Source organism: Triticum urartu, chromosome 4A (genome assembly GCF_056163025.1).
Source record: "Triticum urartu cultivar PI428250 chromosome 4A, HENAU_Tu73, whole genome shotgun sequence".
NCBI classification, from domain to species: domain Eukaryota; kingdom Viridiplantae; phylum Streptophyta; class Magnoliopsida; order Poales; family Poaceae; genus Triticum; species Triticum urartu.
Genome location: NC_141876.1, coordinates 99,471,418 through 99,490,240, shown reverse-complemented (window position 1 = coordinate 99,490,240; position 18,823 = coordinate 99,471,418).

Sequence of the window (18,823 nt, the reverse complement as noted above, 5' to 3'; positions counted from 1 at the left end):
ATCGATTCGTTATCCTCTGGGCGCTCGGCCTTCGACCTGTACGCCCACCACCTCCGCCTGACTTATGCCTCGGGCGAATCTGTCTGCTCCATCGCCCAGAGGAGATACTCGATGAACTCAAAGGACTGCGGCGTGACTGCCTCCGAGGAGTACATCACCGTCGTCTCACTCTTTTGCATACATTACCACATGGCCCTCACCGTCCTCGAAATCTCCCACTCATTGTCAAACCAAGTAAGGATCTCCTTCAAACTGGCTAACTTTGCCTGGTCGTCACGCGGTGATCTGCCTGATTCGCTGTTGCATCCTCTCCATAGATGTCCTTCTGAGTGGTCTGGTGCTAGCTTTGGAAGATGGGAGGAGAGAGGAGGTGGTTTTGCAATGGAGATGATGGAGAGGAGAGGAGGTGGTTTTGGAATGGAGAAGAGGGAGAGGAGCGTGCGGCGGGGATTTAGGATTGGACGAGAGGGTCGGCGCGCTGTGATTGGATCAAAATCAAAATCAATTTACCCTTCAATTAAGAAAGCGACCCCACATTAACTAGTCTCCCTTTTATTCTGGGTCATAATTTACCATGATTTTCACAAATAAAATATATGTTATACTTTGAAAAAATAATATAATTTGAAAGTACATTCAGATACGAACCAAACGATACAATTTTTGTGACATGCATTCACATTTTGCTTGTGAAATACAGTACGTGGTCAAACTTTGACCCAAAATACGCAAAACAAAAAAAATACTTCCAAGACCAGTGCCGCTCCTCCCCTCTTAAACCACTGCCGCTCCTCTCCTATTCCAATCTAAATCCACCGCCGCTCCTCTCTTCCATTTCAAAACCACCGCCCCTCCTCTCCTATTCCAATCCAAAACCAGCATTGCTCCTCTCCCGTTCTAATCCAAAACCAGCGCTGCTCCTCTCCGCTTCCATTCAAAAACCACCACCGGCGAGTGAAGGTGCTATGGAGAAGTAGATCGATGGAGGAGTACAACCGATACATGAGGATCACAGACGGCGACCCTGTGAAGGTAGCTAGGATGTTGGAGATACAGTCTTGGTTTGATAACAGGACCAACTAGCGGCGACAGCGACATCCATGGCCAAATATCTGCAACAGAGCGAAAAGGCGATGATACTCCCAAAGGGAGTCACGCGGGAGTACATAGAGCTGCTCCTCTGGGCCATGGAGTAAACAGATTCACCGAATCCGATCGTGAGGGAGCGGTGGTGGGAGTATCGATCTTAGATGGAGCATCCACCAGAGATTGAAGGATCGAGCATCTACAGGGTGCCGTTTGTGAGGGTGTCGTGCCAGAGTGAGCCGGTGGAGTCTTCATCGCCGAACCCAGCTGCAAGAGGAGAAAAGCAGTTGGCCTGACGACGATTCCCCGCCATCCTCTCCCTCGCCATTCACATTATCTCACGGGGCGGTTGTCTGTCTCCATGGAATAGGAGGGGACTACCCCCCCAGCCCAATAGTCGGGCAGGTTGTGAATTGTCAGGATGAGCTTAGAGTTGTCAGTATTTGCAGGTTGTGAATTGTGTTTTGTGTTGTGTATTTTGAGAGTACTTTTAGATATGAATGTCTTTTAAATTTCAGATTTGCAGTATTGAGCATATGAAGTATTTTATGAATTCCAGAGATATATTTTTAGCACTTAAAAAAATGTAGTTTCATAGGAGTATAAAAGTGCAGACAATGTGATTCTCAGAGAAGAAACTGGAAGTTTCAGTTTCAGATAAGAAACTGCAAGTTCAGTTTAAGATAAGAAACTGCAAGTTTCAGAGGCAGAGCATTTATATTAACACGACCTTTTCAAACAGGGTTAACACCATGTTGGAAGTTTTATTCATGGTCGAAAATGGAACTACCAACAAGTTAACATCATGTTGGTCAAAATTCATGCATAGCACATCTTCATATGATGCATAGTAAAAAAGATATGCTATTTTCAAAATGCCCACACAATGTCGAGTGTGCAAAAAATAGAGAAAACGAGGGACGAAGTTTTGGCAAGTGTATGAAGTGGTGTGCGCAGATGACAATGGGGACCCACATATCAATAATTGCAGAGGCAAAAAATTTGGAGATATTTTCCCTGCATCAAGTGGAATCGAACCCGGGCGAAACAGCTGCCGGGTAGTGTCACTTGGCCACTGGGCTAGTTCACTAATTTCATTACAAATAAGGCACTGCCTTGGGTGGTCCGATCACCTCGATCCTGCGCCTTTGTGCACTCGCTGCGGCGCCACTGTCTGCCGTTGTGAACATGTTGAACAAACGAGAGGAATCTAGAGGGGACTGTACGTGGAGAGGCGGACAGTCGGGACCCACCAGGTCTATGGTCGTAAGCAAGCAAGTGCCTCATCGAGAAATACTTCCTCCTAATGCTATATTGATGTTGGGGCCCATGGGTTTGTCAACATAGTTACATTTTTTAGGTGCTTCAACGTAGGAGATAAATTAACAACGAAGCACCACTGGGGCAGCAAGTATCCGCCGGGTTTTGGGCTGCCCCGTCTAGGCTTTCTTTTTTAACATGCGCAGCCCACGACATGCCATTTTGTATTTTTTTAGGGCCGTCATATATACACCGGCCTATGGACCTCCCATCCGAGGTTTTATTTTTCCTGAAACATGGGCAGCCCAATTTATGTATTTTTTTGAAGAAAACGCAGAGGTCTGTTCTATTTTTCTATATAAGAATAGGAATGCCTGGTCCAACTTTTGTTTCCCTTCTAACTATATTATATATATTTAAATTATTTTATATGTTATTATATATTATTTTTATTGTCATCATATATTTAACAGAAACTTACATATGTAAGAAAACAATATCCCACATCTTATTAACTTATAAAATAATTTCTTAACAATAAAATACTAGATTTTTTTGGCAACGAAAATCCTGGTGATTGTGTACAAAAGCTTGGTAAGATTTAAGGACCAATGTAATAATAAATCACTTATTATTTAAATATATTTATAATAAAATGCTCAGCCCCTGTTTATTTTTTGATAACATTGCTGCACCCAACCCAACATTATAATTAGAATCAGCCCAACAAAATTGTGTATTTCGAGAAAGTGCAAATGGCATGTAATGTTTTAGGAGAAAAATAAATAGGCCGCATGGACGCTACATTATTTGTTCACCCAGCCCAGCAAGTGGACTGTAATTCTAAAAAAAGAGATCAAATTGACTATAAATTCTGAAAAAATGGGTTGAATACGTGCCACATTTTTGGAGGCTGAAATGTGGGCCAATAGGTCGAAGCCAATGCAAGTCGTTGTCAACTTAGTAAACAAATGATTCTGACATCGTTAGCCATTAGATTTACATCAAACGACCGGCATCCATCTTCAATCTCTCGTCTTCTTCCTCCAGCGCCACCGGGAGCACCTGCTCCCGCCTCCTCCTGCTAGCAGCTCTGCTTAGCACGCTTCGCTGTGAAGCGCTACCCCACCGTTGGTCAGGCCATCCCTCCACCTCTCCACACCTCATGTTCTTCTCCACCGACTACTGTCGGAGTAAATGACCACGGGTAGCCTAGCCGGCTCCCCCTGGCCCTTCTGAAAAAATTACGAGCCAATCCGGCCCTCAAGAATCCAACACGTGGGGCCGCCTTCCCCTCGCCGGCTGTCTCCCAGGCCGACTATTGGAAGGCAGCCCGACTTTAGCCCTCATGAAGAAAGCCGCGGGAGGGCCGGCTCCGAGAAGCTGGCCACGAGAAGGCCGACTCCAAGAGGCCGGCTCCCACCAAGCGGTCAAGAACGTACCCTCGAAGTCTGCATTCACATAACGGCGATGTGACGGGGCGTGGCTACAGTAAAGCCTGCCACCCCCGAATCCCCGAGCACGCCTGGCATAGTGCGCCGTACGGAGTGGCCATGACCCATCCGGCGCGGCACTATTGCCATGTTGATCCTGATGTCACCCACGACGGGCCGCCAGCGCGGCCCACGGGCGGTGGGCCCCTTCAGGAAGAGAGACGCCCGAAGGCGGCCAGGCCTCCCCCAGTCGGCCCGAGACGGGGCCGGCTCCCCGCAGCCGGCTTGCTTCCCGCCTCGAAGGAGACGCCCCATTAAGGAGACAAGACGCGGTAAGGCTACAGCGATCGCCCGCCGGATGGCGGCACTGTAGCCATGCTTACCTCGACGAAGCCCTCGTCATCAGGGTGAGGCAACAGTAACCAGCCACCGACAAGACCCTTGGCAGTGGGGCCTGCCTGTTGACCAAGGAGTTGGCAGCCGGCGGGCCCCAGCAGTCGGCGCAGAAGCCGGCGAGCGTAGTCATAGACGGCTGGGGCCCGCGCCCAGCCGGATTACCATTGTACCCCCGGGGGGTGGGCCTATATAAACCCCCGGGGGCACCCATGCAAAGGGTGGATCTGTGCTAGTTTTAGACACCATATAGGGAGGAGAAGAGAGCGAGCCGTGCCCTTCTTCCTCCTCTCGCAAAACAGCTCAAGGAGCATCTTGTAGCCACTCGTTCATCTAGTGATCATGCGGAGACCCCGCAGAGCAGCAGTAGGGGTGTTATCTCCACGGAGAGCCCCGAAGCTGGGTAAGATTCACCGGCGTGCATGTCCTCACCTCATCCCGCTTCCAGGCACCGGCGACATCTTACTGGCTCCCATAATGATAAGCCACCCATTGGCATATGTCACACCTACCACCCGACATTTGGCGCCCACCGTGAGGCCAGGTGCACCATCGTATGGAGACCTGTTCTGGACGGGAACCCTCTTCCTCCCTAGTGAGCATAGCCAGCCGGCATGCCCGATGGCGCTTGCCACGACGCGCTGCAAGGCGTCACCAACGTCTGCGCGGCAAGCAGCCTCGCCGATCTCCTTGGCAAGACCTTCATCTCCGACGAGCTCGCCTCCGACGCGGGCACCGACCACCTCGTCAACCTCCTCGGCCAGCTCCACGTCTCCAGCGAGCCTGCTGTGGACTTGGAGTCTGTTAGCTCCACCGATCCGATGCCTGTCGACTCCGACACGGCCTCGCTCGACGCTTTCCCCACCGATGTCATGATCTACAACGACCCGCTTCCCCGAGCTGATGGCCGTGACGGTGCCACCATCGAGGTGATGGTCATCAACCACGGTGGCGCTTCTGGCAAAAACGCCCTCAGCGCCCCGCATGCGGCGGTCCATGACTTGTCCATCCCCTTCCCAGCCGATGCCGACGCCAAAGCACTGGAGGTTCGCCACCTCGCCCTCCTCGTGGAGAGCCGAAAGTTGGCCTCCATGAGACGCCTCACTGAGGCCCACCAGCGCGAAGTCGACTGCGCCGCCTTTGGCACGCCGCCCCAGGCGGACCAAGCCGAGCCGGCGTTGTCAGACAGCGCGGCGCCGCCATCGCCGACATGCTAGGAGTCGACCGCCCAGTCTACGCCACTCCACTCGAGAACCTGCGCGCTGACCAGGCGGCCGTAGACGAGCTAGACGGACTGGGGGCCGAAGAACTCCCCCACATGACCAGACGCACCCAGCAGCTAATCGATGCAGCCGCACAGCGGCACGAAGTCGACGCCCACGCGGAAAGCCCTCCCCCGTGCCGAGAGCACGGCGCGACGTCCCGGACGCCGTCTGCGGGTAAAACCCGTGCGCGACAAGAGAAAGAGCCGGCTGCCAGTCGAAGCCGAACCCGGGTCTCCATCGAGCGAGACGCAGAAGGCTGTCCCCGAGCCGTGGAGCGGCGGGGCAGCCCGCCTCCGCCTCTGCCTCGTGGGGAGAGATATCCCACCCCACCGCCTGTCGCGCACCCGACTCTCAGCGGCCGACTAGGTCGCCGCGAAGGAGTCGGCGAGAACGACACCCGCCATCGGATCGACCGCCTAGCGCGATCCCTGGCGCTAGAAGAAGAAGATGATGTCGGCCCGCCTTGCTTCGGCCCCCGCATCCGCGACGAGCCTTTCCCCAAAGGGTTCTCGCTCCCAAGAGACACGCCCAAGTACAACGGCTCCGTGAAGCCGGAAGATTGGTTGATCGACTACTCCATAGCGGTTCGCATAGCAAATGGCAACAGGCGCGTTGCCGTGAAGTATGTGCCCCTCATGCTACAAGGCACGGCGCGGACCTGGCTCAACAGCCTCAAGCCATACAGCATCAACAGCTGGCTAGACTTCACAGAAGCCTTCGTCCGCAACTTCACCAGCACCTACAAGCGGGCTCCCAAGCCCAGACAGCTCTCCTTGTGCGTACAAGGCCCCGCCGAATCCACCCGCGACTACCTCACGCGTTGGGCCGAGCTCCGCAACTCTTGCGAAGGGGTGCACGAGGTGCAGGCCATAGAATACTTCACTGCCGGGTGCCGAGAAGGCACCCTCATCAAGCACAAGCTCCTTTGCGACGAGCCGACTACCCTCGACGAGCTTCTGGTCATAGCGGACAAGTACGCCACCGCCGACTCCTCGATGAAGACTGAACTCCGGGTAGACGCGTCTGGGAAGGTACTCAACTCGGCGCCCAAGACGCCGGCTGGGGACTCCGGCCGACGCCCGCACCAGAACGACCACAAGCGCAAGGGCCCCGTACCGCCCTCCACCAGTCGGTAGGTGGCCACAGTCGAAGACGAGCGGCCCAATGGGCGGCCCGCACCCAAGAAGCAGAAGGGCGGCAGGCCGGCTTGGCAGCCGGCCTTCTCCTATGAGCAAACTCTCGACGCCCCATGCAAGTTCCACAGCGGCGCAAAGCCGTCCAATCACACCACCCAGAAGTGCCACTGGCTCACCCGAATCTCTAAAGGCGAAGGGCTCGCGCCGCCTCCGCCTGCTGGTCCGCCGCCTCCGGCTCTGCAGCAGCCGGCCACTCGGCCAGCAGTCGGAGCCGTGCACGATGAGTTCCCCGACGAGCATGCCACCCATGTCGTCTTTACAAGCCAGCCCGAAGACCGGCGCAGCAGACGCCAAGAGCACCAGGAAGTCAACGCGATCGCTACCAACCCCTCCGAGCACATGCACTGGTCAGAAAAGCCTATCAGCTGGAGCCGGGCCGACCACCCAGAGGTGATGCCATCTCCCGGCTCTTATGCGATGGTTTTGGATGCCACCCTTGCAATGGACAGACGCACCGCCCGCTTCTCCCGCGTGCTAATAGACGGCGGGAGCAGCATCAACATCCTGACCGTGACACCCTGGAGAAGCTGAACGTCAAGACGAAGCAACTCATGCCTATTCGGACTGTGTTCCATGGCATTGTACCTGGCCTGTCCTACGCCCCCATTGGCAAGATCAAGATTGATGTTCTCTTTGGGGACAAGGATCATTTCCGCCTGGAAGCAGTCTGGTTTGAAGTGGTGGACCTGGAGATCCCCTACCATGCACTGCTTGGCCGTCCTGCCTTGGCCAGGTTCATGGCTGTTCCCCACTATGCTTACCACAAGATGAAGATGCCGAGCACCAAGGGCATCATCACCATAGCCGGCGATTACAAGAAGTCCTCCGAGTGCGCACCAGCCAGCAGTCGCCTGGCCGAATCCCTTGTGATTGCCGAAGAAAAGAAGATGTTGGACCGAGCCGTGGCCATGGCAGGCAAATAGCCGTCCCTGTCCCCCGGTCCCAAGGAGTGTGATGCCCAAGGATCTTTCCAGCCGGCCAAGGAGACGAAGAAGATACCTCTTGACCCCGAGCACCCAAAAAGGTTTGCCATCATCGGGGCAAACCTAAACAGCAAATAGGAAGGTGAGCTCGCCGATTTCCTCCGTGAGAATCGGGATATCTTTGCATGGTCCCCTAAGGACATGCCGAGTGTTCCGAAGGAATTCGCCGAGCACAAGCTACACGTCCGAGAAGGCACAAAACCAGTCAAACAACCCCTCCGCCTACTGTCGGAGGAGAAAAGAAGGATTGTAGGGGAAGAGATAGCCCGGCTTCTGGCAGCCGGCTTCATTATGGAGGTTTTCTTTCTAGAGTGGCTCCCCAACCCGGTCCTCGTGCTGAAGAAGAACAACAAGTGGCGCATGTGCATAGACTACACGAGCCTCAACAAGGCCTACCCCAAAGATCCCTTTGCCCTGCCAAGGATTGATCAAGTGATAGACTCCACGGCCGGATGCGAGCTGTTGAGTTTCTTGGATGCTTACTCAGGATACCACCAGATAAAGCTAGATCCGGCCGACCGCCTGAAGACCGCCTTCATCACGCCATTCGGAGCTTTCTGCTACCTGACTATGACATTCGGCTTGAGAAATGCCGGTGCCACTTTTCAGCGTTGCATGCAGAAGTGCCTCCGCAAGCAGCTCGGCAGAAATGCCCACGTCTACGTAGACGACATTGTGGTAAAGATGGAGAAGCGCGACACCTTGCTGGAAGACCTCAAGGAAACATTTGAGAACCTGCGCCGGTTCCAGATCAAGCTCAACCCCGAGAAATGCGTGTTCGGAGTGCCAGCCGGCCAGCTCCTAGGCTTCCTGGTCTTCGAACGCGGCATCGAATGCAACCCAGTAAAGATCAAGGCCATTGAGAGAATGGTGATTCCCACCAAACTTCGAGACGTCCAGAAGTTCACTGGGTGCTTGGCCTCCCTGAACCGCTTCATCAGCCGGCTCGGAGAGAAAGCTCTCCCCCTCTACCGCCTCATGAAGAAGACCACTCACTTCGAGTGGAACGACCAAGCCGACCAAGCTTTTCACAAGCTGAAGAAGATGCTGGCCACGCCGCCTGTCCTGGTGGCGCCGACTGAGAAAGAGCCCATGCTCCTTTACATTGTTGCAACCAGCCGGGTGGTCAGCACCGTCATCGTAGTCCAGCGCCCAAAAGAGGGCCGAGCCTAGCCGGTCCAGAGCCGATGTACTATTTGAGTGAGGTGCTGTCTACCTCGAAGCAGAACTACCCGCACTACCAGAAGATGTGCTATGGCGTGTACTTCGCCGCCAAGAAGCTGAAGCCCTACTTCCAAGAGCACCCCATCACGGTCGTATGCACCGCCCCGCTTGCCGAGATCATAGGCAGCCGGGATGCATCCGGCCGGGTGGCGAAATGGGCCATCGAGTTAGCCCCCTACACGATCTTCTACCAGCCTCGCACCGCCATCAAGTCCCAAGCATTGGCCGACTTCCTCGTTGACTAGGCCGAGACCCAGTACCTGCTGCCGGCTCCCAACTCCACTCATTGGGGCATGCACTTCAACGGGTCCAAGATGCGCACCGGCTTGGGAGCCGGCATCATCCTCACCTCTCCCAAAGGCGAAAGGCTCAGATAGACGCTGCAAATTCACTTTGCCGCCTCCAACAACGTGGCCGAGTACGAGGCGCTCGTACATGGGCTCCGGCTTGCCAAAGAGCTCGGCATCCGCCGGATCTTATGTTACGGTGACTCGGATTTGGTAGTCCAGCAATCATCCGGTGACTGGGACGCCAAGGACGCAAATATGGCAAGCTACCGCTTCCTTGTTCAGCAGATCAGTGGGTACTTTGAAGGATGCGAGTTCCTCCATGTACCGCGAGCCGACAACGAGCCAGCTGATACCCTGGCTCGAATAGGCTCCACTCGGCAGGCAATACCAACCGGCGTCTCTCTGCAACGCCTCCTCAAGCCGTCTATCAAGCCATCTCCAGAGTCCGATTCCATCTTCGTGCCGCCTGACCCCGACGCGGCCGGGTCTGGCTCGAAGAACCAAGCAAGTGACTCAAGGACTTCGATAGTCGGCCCAGGGACTTCAGTAGGCGGCTCGGGGACTTCCGTAGTTACGCCTGACCCAGGGACTGCCATACCCGGCTCGGGGACTGCGGTAGTCGGCCGGGGACTGCACCAACACAACAGACGACGGCCGACTCCAGCGTTTCACCACCCACCCCGCCCGCCCTGGTCGCAGTAGCCATGTTGGCAATAGAAGAAGTCGCAGCTCCATCATGGGCCCAGTCCATCCTCAACTTCCTAATAAACCAAAAACTGCCGGCTGACGAAACAGAGGCAAGACAAGTCCAACGCCGAGCCGGAGCATACACAATCGTCAACAGAGAGCTCGTTAGGCGCAGTGTCACTGGAGTCTTCCAGCGATGCGTCGAGCAAGAGAAGGGCATTGCAATCCTCAGAGACATCCACCAAGGAGAATGCGGCCACCATGCGGCCTCAAGATCACTCGTCGCCAAAGCTTTCCGCCATGGGTTCTTTTGGCCGACTGCTTTGGATGACGCCAAGGAGTTAGTTAAACATTGCAAAGGGTGCCAAGTCTTCAGCTCCAAGCAACACCTGCCGGCTTTGGCACTCAAGACCATTCCCCTCACCTGGCCCTTCGCCGTTTGGGGACTGGACATGGTGGGCCCATTCAAGACGGCGCGCGGCGGCATGACACATCTGCTTATCGCCGTGGAGAAATTCACCAAATGGATTGAGGCAAAGCCGATCAAGAAGCTGAATGGGCCGACTGCCGTGACATTCGTCGCAGATATAACAACTCGGTACGGTGTGCCGCACAGCATCATCATCGACAACGGCACGAATTTCACCAAGGGAGCATTGGCGCGTTTCTGCGTGACGCAGGGCATCCGGTTGGACTTAGCGTCCATTACCCACCCGCAGTCAAACGGCCAAGTTGAGCGAGCCAACGGCCTCATCCTTTCCGGCATCAAGCCCCGACTGGTCGTACCACTGGAACGTTCGGCCGGCTGTTGGCTCGATGAGCTGCCGGCCATCCTCTGGAGTCTGCGCACTACCCCAAACAAGTCAACCGGCTTCACTCCTTTCTTCCTCGTGTATGGTGCCGAGGCGGTCATCCCAACTGACATCGAGTTCGACTCGCCTCGGGTAACCATGTACACAGAGGCGGAGGCCAAGGAAGCACGAGAAGACGGCGTCGACCTGCTAGAAGAAGGCCGGCTGTTAGCCCTCAGCCGGTCCGCCATCTACCAGCAGGGCTTGTGCCGCTACCACAACCGGAATGTCAAGCCAAGATCTTTCCAAGAGGGTGACCTCATGCTCCGGCTGATCCAGCAAACAGCCGGCCAGCACAAGCTCTCCGCCCCTTGGGAAGGCCCCTTTGTCATCAGCAGAGCGCTGGGAAATGAGTCCTACTACCTGATCGACGCACAGAAGCCGAAGGTGCGAAAGAGAGACGACTCCGGCAAGGAGTCGGAACGACCATGGAACGCCAACCTCCTCCGAAGATTTTACAGTTGAAATGCAGTATGTATCACGCTAACTTTTGTACTAAGTACGAGAGAATAGGCCCCCCGAGGAGAGCTCGGGGACTGCCATCTTTTATCTATGAATGAAGAGTATCATGCTTATGATTATGTCATTGCATTCACTTTTTTCGTCCGGCACCGGGTTCGACTAGTCGGCCCGGGTACTGGCCGCCCTGAGTTATATCAGAAGTCCTACCCGCGGTCAGACAAGTAGTGTGCCGGCGCCCAAGCCCCCTCTTTCCAAAAGTCGCAGTTCGAAGAACCGGCTGTCCAGCTGGCAAGAGTTAAAGGCAGGAAAGGATGCCCACACGAATAACGGCTAGGGACTAACGGACTAATATAACAAAAGCCGGTTTTTCTCCTACCGCCGACCGACTACCAAAGTAGCCGGCCGGCCGGCTTCCATTCACCTCGCTTCAATCTAAGAAAGCTCGAGTACTTGCCTTCCCAAAAAAAATATATAGCCAAGTTCTTCCTTAGCTGTAGGCTGCAGAGCAGCCGCCGATTGGGAAGGAAGCAGCTAGAGGAAGGCGGCAAAGGAAACATCCTAAAGATAAAAAGCATACGCGAATGGAAGCCAAACACACACACGATTATATTTACACAAAAGGCCTTCCAAAGGCTAGCATTCAACATAGTTTGAATACACCCCCAGTGGGCGGAACTGCGCAAGTTTAACAAAAATTGTTCAAAAAGTAACAAGCAGGAAAAGCAAGGGCGGCAGATTAAGCCAAGGGAGCGACTGGCGAGTCGGGCAGGTCGGTGGAGACGGCAGCGCTGGCTGGAGGAGTGGCCGGCTGGCGAACCTCGATATGATCACCACCTCCTGCAGAGGGCGCGCTAGCACGCGCCTCGTTGCTGGAGGAACGGTCAGGCTGGGGCTGGCTGGCCGCTCCACTGGCCGGCTCGACGTCTTCGCCTTCCTCCCCTTCGTTGTCTTCGCCTTCATCGCTGGAAGCGATCTCCTCGGCCGAGTCCTAACCCGCTGCCGGGTCCAGCCCGAACCACTCCTCCGGCTAGGCAACGCCGTCGTCATTTATTTCAAGAGCGAAGACGCTGATGTCAGTGCACTCGGCGATCGTCGAGGCACGCTGAGCGATAGCCGGTCGCACCTCCTCCATCTCCTCATCGGCCTCCAGCCGCCAGGTGCGCAGCTGGTCCAGGTTCAGCCCGGGGTACCAGGCTCGGACGAACTCCAGCGCCCGCCCAGCTCCAAGCCGGGCCGCCGATGCCTTCCAGGCCTCGAAGCGGCCAACCGCAACCTCCAGCCAGTCGGCAGTCTAACTCGGGGTGCGGGGAATCGTTTTGCCTAGCCAGAGGGCCGCCAACACCTGCGCCCCGGCGCGCTGGAGGCGGCGGAGCATGCGGTGAGCCGGCTGCAGCCGGGCTTGGACCGCCAAGAGTTGCTCCTCAAGCGTTTGGCTCGCATCCGGCGCGATTTCAGCCCCCGCTTGCAGGCGCGCCTCGCGATGAGCCTCGATGGTTTGGGTGGCAAAGATAGAGTAGCCAGGAAAGTTGTCTGCATAGAGAACAAAAAGCAGCACAAGTCAGAAGAGAAATCAGAAGGCAAGGGGCAAGCAAGGAGTAAGCAAGGCGGTTTACCATCGATCAGATCCTCAACCCGGCCGTAGCCCTCGCTCAACGCTTGTTTCGCCTCAGCCCAGCCCGCCGCTTCAGTTTCGAACTCAGCTTTGAGGGCGTCCTCGTTGTCCTGCGCCTTCTTCAGGGCCGCCTTGTGGCTCTCCTCCTGGTCGGCCAACTTCTTGGCCAGGCGGTCACGCTCCAGGACTAAGGCGCTGCACTCGGCTTCCTTGGTGCGAAGGGTGGCCTGGGCCTCGCCGAGCTGCGCCCTCAAGTCGGCATTGGCTCCTGCAAGCATGAAGACAAAGAGAAATCAATAAGGAAGAAGTCGTCGAGGAAGATATGACCCGACTGCTCAGCGGTCGGCCCGAATCTCGGGGACTACACCCAGTGGGTGCGCTGACGCGCCCCCACAGGAGATGAACGAAACAAAGCACGCACTCCGGCTGCTGGTCAGGTCCTCGGTTCTCCAGCCCAGCTCCTGAGCCTGGGAGTTGAAGGCAGCAGCGCGGAGGTTATGATACTCCTGGAAGATCAGACAGGAGGCAAGGATAAGATAGTTGTCAAGAGCTAGTAAGTTCCCAGCCGCCTGCGCAGCAGCCGACTCGGAACTCGGGGACTACACCCAGTGGGTGTGCTGACGCGCCCCCATGGAAGAAATCAAAAGAGCAAAACAACCAAGGCCAGAAGACTCACCCCGATGATGGCCCGCGTTGCGAGGAACTCTTGGGTATATCGTTGCAGCGAAGCAGCCTGGGCTTGAAGCCAGTTCCGGACCTCCTGGGTCGCCGCGTTCAGCTCGCCCGTCCCCCCGCTGGGAGTCCACTCGGACGTGCTGGCACTGGCCGCCTCCAGGGCCTCCGCCGTCTGGCTGGCGCCCGCAACTCTGTGCGGCTCTGGCGCGGAGGTAGCTCCCCCTGCGCGCCGGCGAGATGCCGGCTGCACCTCGAGGCCGACTCCTACCGCCGGCTCGCCCCCGGCCGGCTGCTCTGGTGCCGCGGCCGGTTGGCCGCTTTGGCCCGCTCCAGTCGGCTCCGTCTGCGGCGCCTCCTCCACGAAGACCACGTGGTCCTCCCTCCTCTCCATCACCGGCGGGTCTCGGTCGACCTCCTCCGACGGGGGCATGGGGATGTCGGGGGCCACGGCGCGGAGGGGAACGGCGAGCAGCGGAGGCTAGTTGCGCGAGGCCTCCGCCTCCGTCTCCGCAGCTTCCGCCTCCACCCAGGCCTTGGCCGCCGCCGCGGCCTGCTCCTTCGCCGCCTGGGCGGTCCTTCGCTCCGCCGCCTCCCGCTCCTCCCGCGCCTCCCGTGCGTTCCGCTCCGTAGCCTCCATGAGGTCGGCGCGGGGATCCACGCGGCGGGAGCTTGAGGACCCTCCAGTCGGCCTGACTACGGAGCCGCCAGGACCTCGCTCAAGGGAAAGCGGCGCCCTGCCCGGCGAGCAAAGAAGAGCTTCAATCAAAGAAGACAACAAAAAATATACAAGACGTTCGACGACTTACGACGAGATCGCCTGCGGCTGTTTCACCGCCTTGCGGAAGCGTGTCGCCTTCACGGCCGCCTCATCTCGCCTGGTCGCCGCCGTGGAAGCCTTGGATTTCTTCGGCTGGCTGCCGAAGTAGGTCGTCGTGGCCCGGCGTTTCTGCGCGCCGCCACGGGTAGCCGGTGTGGCAGAAGGGCCCGCGCCTTGATGATCAACCGCCGGCTGGCGGCACGGAACGACTTCGACTTCATCATCATCCGGCCAGTCCTCGAAGCCGGCCCTGAGCCCCGCGCTTACCACCTCACCGCCTTCCCCCACGACGGCATCTTCCATGGCGGCCGCTCCCAGGTGTGGATCATCGACGTCGTCCACCGTGCGGTCGGGGAGGAGCCGGCGCTCTACCCCTGCGGCCCCGGCCGTCGGTGGAAGAAGAGAGTTCTGCCAAGGACAAACCAATTGATCAGAAGTCGGCCATCATGAGGCCGGCTACAAAAAGGAAGAAAAGAAGAAAACTTACGGCAGGCAGAGGGTTGGCGTGAGAATACGGCCCCTTGCGGTATCGCCAATCCTCGGCGAGCTTGCAGTTGGAGATGTAGTTCACCATGTAAGACACCTCGACATGAGGCATCTCCCTGGTGCTCAGCCGGCACGGCTCGAAGCGGCCGCTCATCTGACAAATCATGTGAGGCCGACCGTGAAGCGGAAGTACTCGGCGCTCCATGAAGGCGGCCACCAGGTCGGCTCTGGTCAGGCCCTCCGCCTGGATCATCACCCGGAGCCGGGAGACGGCTGCGTTCCCAGCCTGAGACAACGACCTGGCCCGGTAGCTCCACGAAGGTTGCCTCCCAGCCGGCGGGCCGGCTATGTAAGCCGGCAGGTTGACGTAGTCGCCTTGCTGGGCGACGTTCTTCATGTAAAAGTAAGACTTCTGCAAGAGCTTCACCGACTGGATCAGCGGGATGGGCGGGAACGGATTGTTCTCGCCCGCCCTCCTCATGGCAATGAAGGCCCCACAGGGGGCGGGCATGCCCGCGACAACGGTGCCGAGCTTGCTCTGGAAGAATTCTCCCCAGAGCTCGAGAGTGGGGAGAACCCCAAGAAAGCCCTCGCACAGGGTGACGAAAGCCGACAGCAGCATCACCGCGTTGGGCGTGAGGTGGTGCGGCTGGAGGTGGTAGAATTCGAGGAAGGAGCGAAGGAATCTGCTCGCCGGGAGGCCGAAGCCGCGCAGGAAGTGTGAGCGGAAGATTACCCGCTCGCCCTCCTCCGGTGCCGGCGAAATCCCCCTCGCCGGCGCGCGTCAAACCCGCACGAAGTTCTCGCCCGGCAGACACCGCGTGCGGCGGAGGAACTCGACGTGGTCCTCATGGACGTTGGAGCCATCCCATGAGCTCGACAACGCCATGGGAGCGACGTGGCGAGGAGCGAGACGATGCGCCGGCGGAGACGCGCACGACCCTGCTGTGGCGCGCCGAAGGAACTGAGAGGTCCGACGGCGGAGCGGCGCGGCAATGGGTCGCTGCGGCGGCAGAAGGAAGGCGAGAAGGGGCAGAGTGAGGGAGAGCGTGCGAGCCCCTGCCGCTCCCTCTCCTCCCCCTACTTATAGACCCGCGCGGTGGAGCCGAGGAGGCGCGGTGTGGGGGAACGTGGGATTAACTGCGCCCACGCCCCCACGTCCCGCGATTATTGCGCCCTGATGGCGTAATGAAACCGCCGCGGGAAGGCGTAATGAAACCGAGGCCTAGGAGTGGCGGGCCCGGGCCTGCGGCGGTGACCCATCGCGCGCGTGCGTTGGTAGGTTTTCCTTGCCACGTGGCCCGCGGGATGGCGCGCGGTCAGCTCGCAGGCCGACCCGCGTTCCAGCCTACAAGACACGGAGCTTTCTGAAGACGGCGCGCCTAAGCAAAGCCGGCTCCTCAGGGTAGGAAGCTGACCAAGCTTCTCGTCCCTTTGTCAGCCTCGGAGCTCGATCAGCTTCGGGGACTACTGTCGGAGTAAATGACCACGGGTAGCCTAGCCGGCTCCCCCAGGCCCTTCTAAAAAAATTACGAGCCGATCCGGCCCTCAAGAATCCAAGACGTGGGGCCGCCTTCCCCTGGTCGGCTGTCTCCTAGGCCGACTATTGGAAGGCGGCCCGACTTTAGCCCTCATGAAGAAAGCCGCGGGAGGGCCGGCTCCGAGAAGCCGGCCACGAGAAGGCCGACTCCAAGAGGCCGGCTCCCACCAAGCGGTCAAGATCGTACCCTCGAAGTCTGCATTCACATAACGGCGATGTGACGGGGCGTGGCTACAGTAAAGCCTGCCACCCCCGAATCCCTGAGCACGCCTGGCACAGTGCGCCGTACGGAGTGGCCATGACCCGTCCGGTGCGGCACTGTTGCCATGTTGACCCTGATGTCACCCACGACGGGCCGCCAGCGCGGCCCATGGGCGGTGGGCCCCTTCAGGCAGAGAGACGCCCGAAGGCGGCCAGGCCTCCCCCAGTCGGCCCGAGACGGGGCCGGCTCCCCGCAGCCGGCTTGCTTCCCCCCTCGAAGGAGACGCCCCATTAAGGAGACAAGACGCGGTAAGGCTACAGCGATCGCCCGCCGGACGGCGGCACTGTAGCCAGGCTTACCTCGACGAAGCCCTTGTCATCAGGTTGAGGCAACAGTAACCAGCCACCGACAAGACCCTTGGCAGTGGGGCCTGCCTGTTGACCAAGGAGTTGGAAGCCGGCGGGACCCACCAGCCGGCGGGCCCCAGTAGTCGGCGCAGAAGCCGGCGAGCGTAGTCACAGACGGCTAGGGCCCGCGCCCTGCCAGATTACCATTGTACCCCCGGGGGGTGGGCCTATATAAACCCCCCGGGGCACCCATGCAAAGGGTGGATCTGTGCTAGTTTTAGACACCATATAGGGAGGAGCAGAGAGCGAGTCGTGCCCTTCTTCCTCCTCTCGCAAAACAGCTCAAGGAGCATCTTGTAGCCACTCATTCATCTAGTGATCATGCGGAGACCCCGCAGAGCAGCAGTAGGGGTGTTATCTCCACGGAGAGCCCCGAAGCTGGGTAAGATTCGCCGGCGTGCATGTCCTCGCCTCATCCCGCTTCCAGGCACCGGCGACGTCTTACTGGCTCCCACAATGATAAGCCACCCATTGGCATATGTCGCACCTACCACCCGACAACTACCGAACCACATCGCACCAGAACCAGTTAACCCTGGTACACCTCTCCGTCTGCGACTCTACTCCCGCGTCTTCCCATCTCCGGCTTGTTGCTGTCCGGGGCCTCGCCGTCGTCCACCACCTTGGATGCGCTCGGCGCGGAGTAGTCAATGTCGTCAACGAATGACATCCATCGGAAGTAGACTATGCATGGAGAGGCTGACAGCTAGGTCCATGGCCGCACTCAAGGAAATGCCTCCTTATTATGCACAAAATAATGATTCCTCCACCTGACAGCTGGGACCCACCGAAAGGGGCTCTGCATTTCATGAAGAAAATGTTCCCCCGCTGAAAGGTCAACCCACCACCTATATCTTCGCACGCATGGAAGTACCTCCTTATTACACAGAAAAAATGAATACCCCCTGCTAGCTGGGACCCACCATAGTGGGAGGCTGACTTGTGGGCCTACTAAGTTGACGGGGACGGAGGGCTTTGTCAACTTAGTCAATATGAACGATTCTAGCTCCAGTGACGTACGATGTCCATCCAACAGTGGTAGTGCTTCTTTAACCTCTAGTCTTGTTGCTCCAGCCGCCCAAACCAGCGTCGGTCGTGCCGCGTGCTCCTACTTCCCGTTGCCGGATGTGATGCCACGGAGGCCTCGCTACCCCCTACTACTACCACCCCTGTCCAGGCCCTGCGGCGACGGCAGCCTCACACCGCAGCTGAACCAGTGAACCCTCGTACTCCTCTCTGTGTGGGCATCCACTGTCGTGTCTTCCCCTTCCTAGGCCTAGCCGTCGTCCACCACCCTGGTGCTCTCGCCGTGGCATGGTCAATGTGGTCAAGGAATAACTTTCATCGGAAGAGTACTGTACGTGGAGAGGCTGACAGCTGGGTCCACGGCCGCAGCAAGTGCCTCCTTGTTTCACGGAAAATAATGATTCCTCCACCTAACAGCAGGGACCCACCAGACGGGTCACCATATTTCATGAAAAAAAAACGTTTCCCTATGACTACTGGGACCCAGCAGCTACATCTTCGCACACAAGGAAGTGCCTGACAGTCGGGACCCACCTGGTTGAAGCGTACGTGGCGATGTCATTCTGGTCGCGAACATGTACGTACATACTAGTCGATGTGGAGGCGCGCATGTGTGGTAGTAGAGGTGCGCACGTCTGGTAGTAGAGGCGCGCATATAGCATGTACATGTACGTACAGCGGCCAGGGTGCAAGAAAGTAAATACGGCCATGTATGTACATATGGGCGGGGTCTCGAACGCCTACTTGTGCATACATACGGCCAGGGCTCATGTACATGGCTGTTGCGGGGTCGGAACGGAGAAACTATGGCGTCGTCGTGTTCATGGGGAGGCAACGGAATGTGTCGGGTTCATCGGGAGGCAACGGAATGCGTGCTGTTCATCGGGAACCAACTGGCTTGGACGGAACAGGCGAAACAAGGCCTGGC